Here is a 17,527-nt window from a genome sequence, read left to right on the forward strand (position 1 = left end):
CCATGGACGTCATAATGCATGAAAATGGTGCAATCTGCAGAATAGCAGAGAAGGTTCAGTAAACAACACATTTCTTTCGAGTTCTAAAGACCGTCAAAGTGACCAGATGGCAAGAGTGTTTCTTACGCAAATGTACAAGATGCCAAAGAATATCATCAATTCCCACCACCCGAAAATGACTAGCCTCTTTTGACAAACATTTTTTCAGAATTTGGACATCGAGTTGAAATATTCTTCGGCTTTCTACCCACAAACAGATTGACCGAGTGACATAGCTAAGTCCATGGTCCTAGACCTTCTTAATTGTTATGTTTGTCTATGTCTCAGAAAGACAAACAGGCTAGAAGACATATTTAGTCTTAGTAGAGTTTGTATACATAGTTTTTCCATACTGCAAAACGATTACCGAAAGGGTGGAAAAAGTATGGTTTAGATTCCCGAGAAGCTCCATACGCTGGATAACGTTGTGACAATTTTTCCTATACATAGTATATTTAAATTTTGCATCTTCACTTAGGTTTCAAAAAGTGAAAAATAAATAATAGGAACAATGATTCCAAGGCCTTAGAGCAAGGGTTACATAAATCAAAGGTTGACTTAAATAGAGAAGCTTTCCATGCATGGGGTGGGCACATGGCTACCTAGGAGGTGTAGTTTCCCATAAAACTCACATGAGAGAGTTATGGGGCGTTTTCTCATGCATGGAAAGTCTAGTAGCCTTTATAGGAAGCCTCGTGCTTGTGAAGGGGGGTGAAAGATCTCGAGCCAATTCTAAGTGAGAAGAGGGTAGAGGTATGAGAGCTCACTAACTGGGGCTAGCGAGGACAGGAGAGGAAGCATCCTTGTGAAAAACCATTTGTGCCTCAAATTTTTTAGTAGGGAGAGGTGCTTTATCTCTACACATCCAATGACACTGTAAATGGAAGCTCATACACTGCGTTGGTGATTGGACCCTTCCTTGAATGTTGTCCTACTAAAAGCAACTTTGTTAAAAACAGGTGCTCTAAAAGCAAGTCTAGTCAAAAATTGGTGCCTCAAAAACCAGTCAAGCTTGCATAAAAATATGCCACATCAGCACCCAGATTGCATGCCGCCTCTACGGATGCCATGTCAGCAAATCCGCATGCATGCCATGTCATCATGTGTCATCAGTGACTCTCTCTTTAGCCAGTGGGAATTGCTGCCACATCATCAATTCTGTGACGGACGCACTAGGAATACCTGTTCTAGGATGGCTCAAGGGGTATTTTGACTATAATGCTCTATTATGTGATTCCCCTTATGATGCATCCATAATATTTCTTTCTTAAGGAGCCATTTCTAAGTAACAATTCAAATGTGCACCCATTTAAACACAATATAGATTTATTCATTCAACTAGAACTATACAAAGAAAGCTATTGAGTAGAAATGACCGTTCTTCTTTATATATGCTCATTGAAGGGACTAAAGATCGAAATTCCCCTAATGATGCATCCATAATATTTCTTTCTTATGGAGTCATTCCTAACTAGCAGTTCAAGTGTGCACCCATTTAAACACAATATAGATTTATTCATTCAACTAGAAATATACAAAGAAAGCTGTTGAGTAGAAATGACCGTTCTTCTTCATATATGCTCATTAGACGGACTAAAGATCAGAATTCAATTAGAGGATAAATCATAAGCCAAAGAAATTGCCACCATATAGCTTTTGTAACACTTGCTTTTGGGCCTCAATGCCTTAAAATATGAACCCTAGGGATCAATTATGGGGAGATCAGTGCATGGTTGCACATCTGCAGAGTGACTCCCCGGCAGTTGTACTCTGTGCATTAATATAAAAATAAGTGTCAAAAGGGAAGCTAGACTCCCCCACTTCATGTTGCAACTACTTTGAGTTTTCGAAGTTCACGTGTTAAAGTTTTCACTTTTGTTGTATTGTTCTAAGATTACCGCTTTGTCGATGCCAAGCCGGTTAAAGTCGTATTAGAGCTTCATTCGATTCTTCTTCTATAGAGAATCTGGTCTAACTTTTCACAACACACGTCATGGATTCTAACAGAGAATCTGATCGGGAACAGGACCTTTAGTTTTGTGAGATAGCGGGCTCATAGCTCTGACGATTGTTATTCTAAAAGCACTCCACTCCAGAGCTGCAGCAATTGCATTCTGAAGAAGACATAAGTTGTTTTGGACATTTTGCAAGATTTTCTTTTTTTTAACTCACTTCCAGAGGGATTGAGCGGAATCCTTTGATTAAAAGCTTGTAGTTGGCATGAAACGAGAAGTGATATGCCAAGGAGGACCCTTACACTTGGATGGTCACAACTCTTTGCTCTAGAATGCCTCTACGCCGAAAACCACACTCCTTCGACGACTCGTCACACCCCTTCAATCCATGGTTGCAACTCTTTGTCCAAAGGATATGTCTTTATGTCAACAATCATGTCTCTTCACCATGAGACGTGTCTTTTCATTTGTGACTCTTCATCTCCTATATAAGGAGCCTATTGTACTCAATTTCATTCATTCAATCAAATCAATCCAGCAAGTGTTCTCGTGTCTTGAGTCCCAATTTAATCTTAAGTATGAAGTTTTAGTCTTAATTCTAGGATTAGCACCACTAATCCTCACCACGAACTACTGTTATGAGGTAATCCTAACTCTATTTCTTTATTAATACTTAACAGAGATGGATACCTACAGATAGCACATGGAAGAGTACTTGTGCTCATCATTGTTGTGGTGTTCACCTTCGCATTGATGGGTTGTGCCCATTCACCATGAAGAGCCATCCCTCTTGTGAAGCGTCGCCTCCCAATTGGCAGGACTTGGTTCAATCCGCAGCCTTGGTGTCTATTTGACAACGTGAGGAGTTCTTTTTCACAAGGGCTGAAATTTACGCAACCACTAATGAATAAGTTGTTGAGATGGCATTTTAAGAAAATAACCCCTTCTTAGCCATCGAAAATTAATGGCAGCGTAAAAATTGCCTCCCTAGTCAGCGCCACATTTTTCTATCCCAACCCAGCTAGTATGGCACCTTGTAGCAATTAAAATTTGAAAACTCTTCCGAGTCCGGATGGCTCTCATAACCAAATTCAGCCCAACAGCCTTCTTGTTCTCACAAAACGGGTGCTGTATATGTGCAATGGCCAGTTCCATAGAGTTCTTCTTCATTTGTACCTGAGTCACATGGACGATCTCCCCAAAGAGCTATCGTCAGAGATAGCCCCTACTCCTACTCTTGAGCCTCTTTTGGAGCTAGAGCTTTTCTAGAGCTGGTACACGAACCTGAGCCAAAGTTTCAGATTCCCGCAGCAGAGCCCCCTCTTCCCGAGTCAGCCCCTCAGGACCCATTACCAACACTAGAGACAGACCCCATCGAACAGAAGTATCATGTGTATGTGGCACAACATCATGCCACAACTCCAATTACTTTCTCTGAACAATCAGCATGGCTGAATCACAAGGATGGCAACGACTCTATTCCACCTAAGGACCCGATAGTTCTCGGACGACTAATGCTGCCATGCTTCTGTGGATGACCACCAAGAACCAGATCCAACTGATGAGGTAGACAATCGTAAACTTCAATTACTTTAAAAAAATATTTATGTTGCTCAAAAGAAGAAAGAGAAAGTAGATGTTAAACTACCTGAACCCTATAATGGTCGCTGCGACAAGCGTATGCTGGACCAATGGCTATTCAAAATGGAAGTCTATTTGTCCAACACGATTTAGTAGAGAACAAAAAGGTTACACTTGCTAGTTCTTAGTTAAAAGACAATATTTCTTTGGTGGCAACGACGGGTTGTTGATGGTAAACACACACCTTGGGATAAATTCCGGCACAAGGTGGAACCATACGTGTTGTACGGTACGTGGAAGTACGTACTGTACGTCTGTAATGGGTAATTTTTTTATGTACGCAAAAATACGTGGCATTGGTAAATAAGGGTAGAAACCCCATAAATAATTGTTAGTTTTAGAGACGAAGCTACGGAATTTGTCAATTGGATGTTTCACAACTTTGAATATGTCTAAACTCTATACACAACAGCTAGAGACTCATGAATCACATACCTGGCGTGTGATATGCGCCAAAGAGCACTAAACTTTTACCTGTGTACTTTGAATAATAAACAGGCACAAAAAATCACGCTTTTTGTTCTCTTACACGCACGCTTTTTGTTCGCATGATTTACCTGAGTATTGAGCAAAAATCACACGAACAAAAAGCGTGTGTGTAAGAGAGACGGAGGGAAACATGAGAGGGAAGCTCCAACAAGTGTTGAGTAGAGAGAAACACACTCGAGAGAGGGAGAGAGGCACATACCTTCACTCTGTAGCAACTCTGCACAGGCTTTTTCTGGTTTCGTTTCAAAGTTTCATCTAACAGAAACGCCTCTGTGTCACAAGGCGGGCACCACGTGCCAATAGAAAAGAACAGACTGAACAGACTTTTAGCACTTTTATAACAACTAAACTGAAAGAGAGAGAGACGACACGCGACACGGAGTGGCGGAATTCCACCCCAGACAGTACTGGCCCCAAACCTTGGCGCCCCTTTTAGTATTTCTTTATATTGCATCAACACAGTACAAGCTGGTACTCCAGACTCTGCACCTTCTCCTGGAAGCATGCCAGAGAATGAGCCCTAGCCTCATATTTAAAGGCCCTTGGCCTGAAAAGCAATTACAGTAACAAGCCTTTAAAACTCAAAAGCTTCCGGTCCAGAAGCAAAGCCAAAAAGCTCCCAGCGCAATTTACGGAAATCCATACAGCCTGCCACATCATCAGCCAGCGCAAAATGCGAAAATCCGTACAGCCTGCCATGTCATCATGTCAGCGCAATTTTCAAAAATCTGCCACGTCACCAATTTTTGCGTGTGTGCGGGTCCTGCTTTATTTTAATCCCTTTATGTCACTTGGCCCTATCGGACGGGGTCCCCATAAGTTGGTAGGACTTCTTCTTCTTCTGCTACTTGTTCTTCTTAGGGTTTAGGCCCCTCGGCCGGCATATGTAAGTTGGCCCCATTCTTTAGGCTTTAACTGCGTCTACAGTTTATGACATCTCCCCTTCTTGAAAAAGAGTAATCGTCCGCGATTACAACATATCTGCAAAACAACTCAAGTTAGCTCAAAAAAAAATTCCGAGGGACATTCCGAGGGACAATCAATTTGCTCTTTTTATTAAGGAGTTAGCTTCTCCTTTCTGCTCTTTTGATCAAGGAGTTAGCTTCTCCTTTCGGCTGTTTTCATCAAGGAGTTAGCTTCTCCTTTCAGCTGTTTTGATCAAGAAGTTAGCTTCTCCTTTCGGCTGTTTTCATCAAGGAGTTAGCTTCTCCTTTCTGCTCTTTTGATCAAGGAGTTAGCTTCTCCTTTCGGCTGTTTTGATCAAGGAGTTAGCTTCTCCTTTCGTCCAAATCGGAACTCTTGATATTCTAGCGTAGTAAAATTAGCCATCACACCCAGACCGTACTGATCTTCACGGGTGTCTTGATGCACTAAAATTACGTACCCAGGCGATCTCATCCAATTAGGAATATTCAGTAATTGGCACATCACAATGCAACACAAATGCTTACATATGCATGTTACAAGACACAACAAACAGTGCCGCTGAGCACTCCCCCGAGACAAACGGTCTGCGATATGAAGCTACTCAACGACTACCTTGTCACTCCCCCCGCAAATAACCTAAAAAGGTCGAGGCGATGAGCTCAGAGGACTGTACAACCAAACGCTCCCCAGACCGCAGTCTGCGTCACTTGGAGGTTCAAGCATACAACCAAACGCTCCCCAAGCATCGGCCTGCGTCGTTTGGAGGTTTTCTAGCATACAACGGAACGCTCCCCAGGCATCGGCCTGCTCGTTCCGAGGTTTTCAAACATACAACGAAACGCTCCCCAGGCATCGGCCTGCGTCGTTCCGAGGTTCAAACAATACCAAAACAGTATTTCTCACTTCTCCACCCGGGAGTAAAATCACTAATCATTGAAACCAATATCAAACCAGAGTCAAACAATTCAAATCGGCACCAAAACAGGTTCAAAACAAATACCATCCATTTCAAACAAATTCCAAACAGGATCATCAAACAAGATCAAACAGAACTCAAACTTAAAAAGCAATCTCGACATCAGTCGAGCTCCAAAAGTCGACTGACTTTCCATCTTGAAACCTGCATCAAAAATTAAGGTTAGGTTCCTTCCATGAGGTCGTAAACGAGCACAGCATGGTCCATCAGCTCTTGGACAGACAGTGTTTCTTTGGCGGCGATGGTAGTCCCAAGAGATAGCAATCACATCGAACCTCCAAGGTCATCTGCTTGTGAAGAGACATCTACTGAGAGATGTCGAGAAATTTCAAGTTATAATCTGCTAGGGTTCCATGGCAAGCATTTCAGGATACCCCACTCTACCAGAAGTTGCACTCCGAAGGAAGATGTCAGAAACCATATAACTTCGGACAAATTTTTTTCTTGAAAGCTTGCCAAGTACTTGGAGTGTACGGCTTGGTAGCTATAGACATCAACATCTGCATGGCATTGCTTTTGAGAAAAATAGTGACTCGAAACAAATATCACATCCTTCTTTACAAGTGATCTTAATGGCTTATGCCCTGTAAGACATGAGCAGTGAAAACGGGAGCGCGCCTGATGCGCGATGAAGTAAGGGTGGGAGTGGCTAATAAGTCCGGGTTGGAGGGCGAAGATATCTCAAATAAAAATTCCAATAGCTCTGTCTACTCCTTTGTAAGACCGGTATGCTTTCAGAAAAGCACACGCCTGATGCTCTGATACCACTGTCACAAGGTGGCACCACGTGCCAATAGAAAGAACAAACTGAACAGACTTTTAGCACTTTTATAACAACTGAACTGAAAGAGAGAGAGACGACGCGACATGGAGTGGCGGAATTCCACCCCAGAGAGCATTGGCCCCAAACCTTGGCACCCCTTTCGGCATTTCTTTATATTGCATCAACACAGTACAAGCTGGTACTCCAGACTCTACACCTTCTCCTGGAAGCATGCCAGAGAATGAGCCCTAGCCTCATATTTAAAGGCCCTTGGCCTGAAAAGCTGTTACAGTGAAAAGCCTTTAAAACTCAAAGCTTCTGGTCCAAAAGCAAAGCCAAAAAGCTGCCGGACAATTTACGAAATCCGTACAGCCTGCCACGTCATCATGTCAACACAATTTTCGGAAATCTGGCACGTCATCAGTTTTTGCGTGTGTCCGGGTCCTGCTTTATTTTAATCTCTTTATGTCACTGGGGCCCCATCGGACGGGGTCCCCATAAGTTGGTAGGACTTCTTCTTCTGCTGCTACTTATTCTTCTTAGGGTTTAGGCCCCTCGGCTGGCATATGTAAGTTGGCCCCATTCTTTAGGCTTTGACACGTCAGCAGTTTGTGAACAGTTTCAAAAAGTGGGTTTTGTGGGATTCGTGGACAAATTTGGGAGAAAATAGGGATCGCTTGGCCAATTTGCTACCTTCCGCGGCCAAAAAGGTTATTATTATTACTTTTTTTTAAACGTACGGATCGTTTCATACGTACAGTATACGCTATGTACGATACGTACGTATGGTACGGATCCGTACGTATATATTGGTCCAACCTTGTGAATCTGGCATGCTATTTGCAAGGCGTACGAACTTGCCAATGCGGATTTTCATGCCCAATCCTCTCTCCGCTGCCTGAGCCAAACTGGTTCCTTGGCCATGTATATCACAAAGTTTCAGAAACTAACTTTGAAGATAGAGAATCCCAATCTCTCTGATAAATTACATAGTTTCATGATGGCTTGAGCTAACCTGAAGGACGATGTTCACAAGTACAATCCTACTACCTTGGTTGCTGCAATAGCTTATGTGGAACGTCTTGGCAATAATCGGCGCCCTACACGGAACTTTCTCCTTGGTGACCGATCTTCAAACAACGCTCGCTTTTCATAGCGCAACCGCAGAGAACGCTATAGCAAAAGTCAGCAACAACAATCTCAATTCAGGCAGCAAGCAATGGTGCCTTATTCAACTTCAAGGTTCTACTCTCAAGATCCACAATCTCAAAGCAAATCTCCTTTAAATGCTCCACTTGATCGTGGTAAAGGACGTAATTTTTCTCAAGATCGGCGTTCCAATATTCAAAAAGGCTCTTCGTCAAATGCTTCTTCGACTTCAAAGAAGGATGGATTATGTACAATTTGTGGTGGTGACCATAGATGGTACCAATGTCCCAAGAAACCAAATCCATATAATTTGAGAAGAAATTTCAATGTGGAAACATCAAATTCCGAGCAACCAGCTTCTGCTAAGGACAAAGGAAAATCTGTGATCAATACAATTTGTGTCTCGGCAGATACGACTATCCTTATGAAGCATGCTCAGTCCAATTCTCTAGTTCTGGAGACTCTCTCAGAGCAAGTTTTGAGCTTTCTTGGAACTATCAATGGTCGCTCCATCAATGTTTTGGTGGACGGCAGATCTTCTAGTGATTTCGTCAGCACTCACGTAGTTCAACAACTTGGCTAACCAACTCAGAAGATGTCTCACTTATAAAATGTGGAATTAGCAAATGTATCAGTTTTTACCTGTGATGAGACAATTCAAAAAGTTGCAGTTCGATATTCAAAATTATGCAGCTCTCTATCTAACTACAACATGATTCTTGGTCAGCATTGGTTGTTCCAGTATTGTTATGAGCATGTCTCAAGCTAGAAGGGAGCGAGAGGAGGTGCTCACAATATGCAAGAGCTTGAAACTTGACTATAATAATTAATCTTAATTACAATACTTAATACTTGATTAAGAGAACTTGATACAAGACTTGATACTTGATTAAGGAAACTTGATAAAAGACTTGGATTACAAGACTAGGGTACAAGACAAGGCTTGGTTACATCAAAAACAAGACAAGAACTGGAAGAGGACGTACCTCACAAGAGCCTCACAATTGGTGTTGGCAAGACTATGTGGTTTGTAGCCCAAAACCTCTATTTATACTCGAGCTTAAGGAGGTTAAGAACCTGCTAGGTGCTTCCTCAAGCTTAAGGAGGTTAAGAAGCTTCTACGTTCTTTCTCAAGCTTAAGGAGGTTAAGAACCTTCTAGGTGCTTCCTCAAGCATAAGGAGGACAAGAACCTTCTAGGTGCTTCCTCAAGCTTCTAGAACTTTCTAAACCTTCTAGATTCTTCTTCAAGCTCCTAGAACTTTCTAGGACCTTCTAGATTCTTCTAGAATTTTCTAGGACTTTTCTAAGAGCTCGCATTCATGACGGTACCTCCTCATCTAGCAACGAGTTCCACAAGGAGCAGTTATCCTTCTTGATGTAGGGGCAGGCTTCGATGGATATTTCTAGAATCTTCTAGATTCTTCTTCAAGCTCTTAAAACTTTCTAGGACTTTTCTAAGAACTCGCATCCGTGACAGTACCCCCTCATCTCGCGACGAGTTCCACGAGGAGCAATTGTCCTTCTTGATGAAGGGACAGGCTTCGATGGATAATGTTGATGAAACTCACGAACTTTGGTCAGTGTGTGATAGAGGTTAGATGCAGGCTCCCATGTTCGTTCGCTTGCATTATCATAACCTTTCCAATGTACAGGGTACTAAAGTCTTCTAGATTCTGGAGTCAAGGATTAGCTTGACTTCATATTCTTCATGACCATCAATCTCTAAGGGCAGTGGTGGCTGTAAGGCTTCATCAAATAGCGTCTTGCAACCTTTCCCTTAACTTTTCTTTCCTAATGTGCCAAAATCTGCTCAAGTACCAAGATCTCATCAAGTTCCTCAACTGCTCGTTGATCTTCATCTAGCATATTGTAGCAGGCTACAGTGTCACTTTCACAGGACGCAATTAGTACAGTTGCTCTGGTCAGCTCCACACTGGACGGACTCTCTGGGCTGGGCAATGACACGTGGCAGGATACGGACGGTGGTCTAGTGGACATCGTGGCCAGGCCACCACCACCACTCAGTTTGGAGATTGGCTTAGGTGGCAGACATTTATGAGCCGTTGGTGGATCATCTTCTTCATATATGGTCCAGCGTCATCGTCTTGAGGATAGAGTATATACACACAGCATGTCTTCATCATCCCTGCACATCTGAGCCTCGACACCCCATTGTACCTGTGAGTCCTCGGCTGGAGCTGAGTGTGCTGCCACAGTTCTTTGAAATAGTCGAGTCATATGTTGTGGTCTGCTGCTGTTGTGTCTCCGTGAGCTCAGTTGTTAAGCACATTGCACTGAGGAGTACCCACTGTAGAGAGCACGACACACTATCCGCGCTACAGGTGCTCTCATTTTGGCGATCATGGTGGGACCTCAACTGAAGTCTCACTCTCTGTTGAGGTACAAATCAAGAAGCTAGCTGGTTTTACCTAGCTTCGCCTACTTTGCCTTGCACTGTGCAACCTGCTGGTTTGGTCCTCTCTCGCCCTGGTCCAACCAGCTGTCGTCCTGGTCTAGGCCTTCCTCGTCCCTGGTCTAGTCCCTCCTCGTCCCTGGTCCAGCCTGGAGGTCTAGCCACTTGCCTTGGTCTAGTAGAGTCTAGACTTGCGTTCACCTGCGTTCAGCCAGTTAAAACTTAAAGGTCTTCTTGCCCAAAGCTTGGTTGGAGTTGTGGTCGCTGCATGACACATACAAGGCGGTCATTAGAGCTTCAAAGCGCACTACTGAGTCCTCTGAAGTACTACAACAGAAGGCGTCAACCCGTGGTACCAATCTCATCACCCATACCTCCACATACAGCCTCATCCATTCCTCCATCAGGTTCTACATCTTCCAGGTCACCTTCCCCAGTGAAGCTCTTCCCCATTTTGTTACAGCAAGCTATTGAGCAACAGGCTCCTGAGCAAGAGGCCATGGAGGCGTTGACCAGTGTGTTGACCAAGGTAAACATCAAGTTTCCTACCTTCAAGGGACTCTCCTCAGAAGATGCAGACAAACATGCAAGGAGGTTTGTATCTCTCTGTAGAGGTCGTGGTCTTAATAGAGAAGATGCTTATTTGGTGATGTTTCCATCAACGTTGGATGCCTTAGCAGACAAGTGGTATAGTCAGTTTGCAGAGAACCATTTTGCAACTTGGGCAGCTTTACGACAACAGTTCTGTGCGGCATTCAGGCCAGGTGACTACCAGGAAAAGGTTTTGGATGAGTTGGCCAATATGGTGCTCCAGCCAAAGGAGACTTTTGTAGAGCTAATGACTAAAACTAAGTCTCTAGTGGCCAAGCTTCCTCAGCAGCCAGGGGAATTTATGGTTAAGAAATGGGTGGAGAAGTCTCTTCCCAAAACTTCCCAGCAAAAACTCTGAGAGAGTCTCCGACCTGACGCCACTCTGGAGGGATTTGTTGCGCGGTTGCTACTAGGATAGAGGGAGCTAGGAAGCTGTTCACCAGCTCTCCTCAGGTAGAGACTCCCTCAGTGTTTTTGGAAAGTCCTTCTGATCCTTTAACTTCTTTATGCAAGGAACTGGAAGCCCTAAAGCTACAACGAGCTCTTCAAGAGGAGAGGTCCTTCACTCTTAGACAAGAGAAGCCTCCACATCACGAGGCATTGGAACAGATCAAGCGCGAGCTAGAAGAGCTCAAGTGTCAACAGGAGACTAAGGCTATGGTTTGGTGTAGCTCATACCGCTCTCCAGGGCACCCTCCACATGAATGCCCCCTGCGGGTTTACTGCCACTTTTGTGAGAAGTCTCGACATGAGGAAAAGGAATGCTACTACCTCAAGGGATTGCGACAAATACAGCAAAGTCTTAGTCCTACTCTTCAACAAGGGCCAACACATGCATCCAACATGGTTTCTCCCTGTGGCCATCCACACCATATGCCACCTTTATTGACAGCCCCTCCTATGCAAGGTATGCAAAGTACTTTTCCCTCTCAGAGCTTTTATCATATCCATGCTCCCTCATCACCTCAAAGCTTCTATGCTTCCACCTCCAACTTCATGCACTAGGAGCAAGGACCACCTCGCCCATTGAATCGGCCCATTTTGTGCTACAGATGCGGGGAATATGGTCATTACCAAATCATATGCCCTCTACCCGAAGGGTCCCCTCCTTGCCGTCGTTGCCCTGAAACGGAGGATCACTACAGTAAGGATTTCCCTAAACTTCGTGCATCCACGGCTTCGAACCCAAGTCAAAGCCAGAATGAATTTACCTTTCCCAAGCTCAATCTGATAGCAGTTAGTACAGTTCCTCAGCCGCCCCCTTCTACCCACGTGGTTACCCCTCAAAATAAGCTGCAGTTGGTAGAGGAGCCATCGGGTGTCCTCACTTGGGCCCAGAGAGCTGCTCTTAGTCTTAGTATTCCAACACGTTCAACTCCCCCACACATTCTTCCAACAGTGGATACCCTACCTTTAGCTACTGACAACACGTTCAACTCCCCCACACATTCTTCCAACAGTGGATACCCTGCCTTCAGCTACTGACAAGCCATCACCAAGTGGCAAGCAAGAATCCAAATCTTTGCTCTCCAATCTTGATGAAGCTTTCTTGGAAGTAGTTTCCGATCTACAGAAGATTAAGGTACCACAGAAACCATTGGTAGAATAGGAAAAACTTACAGCAGAGACAGTCTTGAAGAACACCTTCCAACAAGTGTCCCTCTATGACATGCTGCGAGTAGATGCGAGTTTTAGAAGTGACACCCTTGTTGTTATTCAGTCACTTTACCCCGGAGCAAGTCCTATTGGCGAGCACCTCCCAGTGCGACCATCAGAGTCCTATATAATATCCAATCCCGCTGCTCCTCTCACTGATTATAGAAGCCCTTGCCTGACAGTGTCCGTCTTGGGGCAGCAATTTTCAGGAGTAATTGTGGATGGTGGATCTGGGATCAATACGATGCCTGAGTTCACTATGATGGCTTTTAGCCTGCAGCCTACTCAAACTGCCCCCTTCACAGTAACATTGGCCAACCAGAGGACAGTATACCCTATGGGCATAATAAAATAGGTGCCTCTACAGGTACAAGATTTCACTTTTAGTTTGGATTTTGTTGTGGTTCGTCTTCCACAGGTGGAGGGCGGATTTCCCTTGCTCATTGGCAGACCATGGCTGCAACACACTAAAGCACTTCATGATTGGGGAAACGATGCCATGTGGATGCATACTCCTAGCTCCCCGATGCAACCCATTCGCCTAGGAGGCATTGATCCCGTCGTGTAACATAGTTCTTTGTCTCTAACAACCAGCCTTGAATTGGAACAGCTTACTCCACCTGATGGGTCAGACGAGGATCTGTTACCAAATCTATGCCCTGTTATGGAGTCTCTATTCACTCTTTGCCTGAAGGTACACCCCTCTTCCAATGTTTCTACAGTAACTATACCTAGTGAGCCACCTGAGTCAGTAGTATGTAAACCTAATGAGCCACCTGAGCGAGCTCAAAAGGTAAGGGTCACAGAAGCAACTCCCTGTGAGCCCTTGGTGGAAGCCCTTGGATTTGGTGACCCTATGAAGACCCATAGAAGCGGGAAGAAATCTCCCCTATAGGAGTTCACCCCCCTTCACCATCAGCCCCAGTGTATGCTTCTCGGACAAAGAATAAGCTCTCCATTGTGTCAATCAGTCTCCCCCCTTGTCCCTATCTATCCTAACCTACCCACCCCTTGCTCCTGCCATACATGGTCCGCAAAATCCCTCTGCAGTTTCTCCTCACCCTCAGCAAAACGAACAAGCTTAAGATTCTGCCATCACGATGGAGCGTACCCTTAGTTCCTGTGTTACTCGAGCTTATGGTCATCCCTCTTTTCGAGAAGAGTGCTGTTGCAGAAAGTGTTGCAAGGTTCATCTGCAAGCATGAACCAGGTCATAGATAGCTGGATCCAAACCGAGCATATCTCTTTGCTATGGAGCCTTATTCTGTTTTGCCAATTGGGATTCTTAGACTATGCAAACATATTGAGTTCCCGCCTATTCAAAGGCTTAAGTCGTTTGCAAGGAGCAGTCTTTTTAACTCCAAATTTGGGCCTAGAACCTGCTTTAAGAAAGTTGTACAGATGCAGTACCTAGTGGTTTTCTCTAGTGGTTTTCTTTCACAGTTTTTCAGTATCCCTCTCACCAAGACGGTGAGTGGTCTTGTGGCGGGCAACCTGTAGCAGGCTACAGTGTCCCTTTCACAGGACACACAATTAGTACAGTTGGTCGGGTCTGGTCCACACTGGACGGACTCTCTGGGCTAGGCAATGACACGTGGCAAGATACGGACGGTGGTCTAGTGGACATCGTGACCAGGTCACCACCACCACTCAGTTTGGAGATTGGCTTAGGTGGCGGACATTTATGAGCCGTTGGTGGATCATCATCTTCATATATGGTCCAGCGTCGTCGTCTTGAGGATAGAGTATATACACACAACATGTCTTCACCATCCCTGCACATCTAAGCCTCGACACCCCATTCATTGAACCTGAGTCCTAGGCTGGAGCTGAGTGTGCTGCCACGCCAGAGTCTGTATTAGTTCTTTGAGATAGTCGAGTCATATGTTGTGGTCTGCTGCTGTTGTGTCTCTGTGAGCTCAGTTGTTGTCTATTGTTCCTTTGTTTCCAGTCCATTTTGAGTGAGATTGTTACGCACATTGCACTGAGGAGTACCCACTGTAGAGAGCACGACACACTATCCGCGCTACACATATCTTCTAGCACATCACCCACAAAGGGTCTTAGAAGACTCATGTGAAACGCATTATGAATCTTCTAAGTGTCAGGCAATTTCAGCCTATACACAACATCGTTAATCTTCTCAAGCACTTGAAAGGGCCCGTAGTAATGCATGTTGAGCTTCGGAAACAACCTTTCCTTGCCCTTCATCTTCTTTAACCTAGCCTTTTCAAACCCTAAAAGTACCCAATCACCAGGTGAAAACAACAATTCACATCGATGACAATCAGTAGCCCTTTTCTGCTTTGCACGAGCGTTCTCCAAGGCAAGCTTGATCTTCTTATAAATTTCATCCATATTCTCAACATAACAACAATCTGCTTCGAAAATTTTGTCCTTTGTTTGCAAAATAAACCTTTTTGCCACCCTTCACAATCTCAAAAGGTGCCTTGCTTGTTGACGAATGCACCGTATTGTTGTACGCATACTCAAGCATGGGTAGATACTGCTCCCACTTGCCCTTATTATCTCACACATAACATTTCAACAAATCTAAGACAATAGACTAAGCCTCTTTTGACTGCCCATCAGTTTGTGGATGAAATGAGCATAAAAACTTGAGCGTGGTGTGGCATAGCATGGTACTTGAAAACATTGTACATAGACAACTGTGCCATCTTGTCAGATTTTATCTTCTTCCTGACAAGAATAAAATGGACCTGCTTGCTGAACCTCCAAATAATGGTCCATAAACCATCATTCCCTGTCGGCGTTCTTGAAAGATCAAAGATAAAATCCGTAGCAATGCTTTCCCATGGCTTATTTGAAATAGGCAGTGGCTGTAACAACCTTGGTGCCTTTTGCCTGTCAAATTTGACCTTTTGGCAAATCACGCACGCTCGCACAAAGGCATTCACATCTCTCCTCAAAGTAGGCCAATAAAAGAATGTCTTGACCGCTTTTATTGTCGCATCTATACCACGATGCCCTGCATATGGTGCTCAAGGCGTTACCCATCTTGCAACTATTCAAAGATCCTTGAAATCTTAGCATATTGTTCCTTCGTGTCATCAAACTCATGATGATAAGGAATGGACACAGCTGAAATTTGTGGCTTTCTTGATAACGTATCAGCCACAACATTCTTCTTGCCTTCCACGTGCAAAATCTGAAAGTGGAACATAGAGAAATGTTTGCCCATCGCATGTGCTTTTTGTCAAGAAGTATCGCAAGGTCTGATAATCTGCGTGGACAACAAAGTCAGCACCTAACAGGTAGTGCTTCCAACTAGAAAGAACATGAACCACGGCCAGTAGCTCTTTCTCATTTTGCATCGTTTTTTTCGTTCCTTGCAAGATTCTGCTCTCATAAGCTACTACCCAACCATCTTGCATTAACACTGCCCCAATACTAATGCCACACGCATCACACTGGACCACAAATGACTTCCTGAGATTTGGTAAGACAATTATTGACTCCGAAGTTATCTTTTCCTTTAAGAGATTAAAAGTTGAAATCTCTTTTTGTTCACTTGAACGTGACCTCTTTCTTTTGCAAAGCATGAAGGGGTGAAGTTCTTGATAAACCTTCTGTAGTAAGAGCATAAAGCCCAAGAAACTACGGACATTATGCACAGTCTTCGAATTTGGCCATGTCCTGATTTCTTCAACCTTGCAAGATCCATTCGGACACCATCCTTTGACACTATGTGGCCAAGAAAGTGAATCTCTTCCAAGAAGAACTCTCGTTTCTTAGGATTGACAAGCAACATGTGACTGCGTAGCTCTTCAACCACAATGATCAAGTGACACCTATGTTCCTCTTCATTCTACAAACTTTTGATGTTGACGGAAAATGCAATCCATCATCCTAATGAATGTAGCAGGAGCATTTGTAAGACTGAACGGCATCACTAAGAACTCATACATGCCAAATGTCGTCCTAAACGCGGTCTTGTGCACATCCTCTTGCCTAATACAAATCTGATGGTACCCACTCTTAACGTCTATCCTGTCACAAGGCGGGCACCACATGCCAATAGAAAACAACAAACTAAACAGACTTTTAGCACTTCAGCAACAACTGAAACTGAAAGAGAGAGCACACGCGACACGGATCAGCACAATCAGCGTGACACGTGGAAATTTGTACAAACTGCCAAGTCAGCACAATCAACGTGAAACACGAAAATCCGTACAAGCTGCCATGTCATCAACTAAGTACGCAAGTCCTCCTGTGTGTGTGTGGATCCTTCTTTATTTATTCTCTTTAGGTCACTTGGGCCCCATCGACGGGTTCCCATAAGAATGCGAGAACTTCTTTAAAAATAGACCAACTCGGTGAGGATTTGTAAGTTGGTGAGAACTTCAACTTCTTTTGCTGCTTCTAGGGTTTAGGCTCCTCGGCCGGGATCTGCAAGTCGCTCTGTTCTTCAGTGGCTTGACACGTCAGCAATTTGTGACATCCCCCCTTCTTGAAAGAAAGTAATCATCCGCGATTACACTCAAGTTAGCTTAAAAAAAATTCCGAGGGACAATCAATTTGCTCTTTTTTGTTAAGGAGTTGGCTTCTCCTTTCAGCTCTTTTGATAAGGGGTTGGCTTCAACTCCTCTTTAGAAATAGGCCACACAGCAAGTCTTTATAAGTTGGTAAAACTTCTTTTGCTTCTTCTTCTTAGGGTTTAGGCCCCTCAGCCGGGATTTGCATATTGGCTCCGTTAATCACTGGCTTGAAACGTCAGCAGTTTGTGAAACTTGTGACATCCCCCTTTCTTGAAAGAAAGTAATTGTCGCGATTACCATATATCTGCAGAACAACTCAAGTTAGCTCAAAAATTTCCGAGGGACATTCCAAGGGACAATCAGTTTTCTCATTCCATATCGGAGCTCTTGATTTCCTGGGTCGTTGGCTTTCCAGAAGAATCTCA

General features: G+C 44.1%; 1 protein-coding gene across 2 annotated transcripts in view; it reads right to left on the reverse strand.

Moving 5' to 3' along the window:
• COQ3 (coenzyme Q 3) overlaps positions 1-17,527 on the reverse strand; it is a 65,807-nt gene that overhangs the window by 24,388 nt on the left and 23,892 nt on the right. The window lies entirely within an intron of this gene.

The sequence above is a fragment of the Adiantum capillus-veneris genome, chromosome 3 (genome assembly GCF_014529385.1).
Source record: "Adiantum capillus-veneris isolate H3 chromosome 3, ASM1452938v2, whole genome shotgun sequence".
NCBI lineage: Eukaryota > Viridiplantae > Streptophyta > Polypodiopsida > Polypodiales > Pteridaceae > Adiantum > Adiantum capillus-veneris.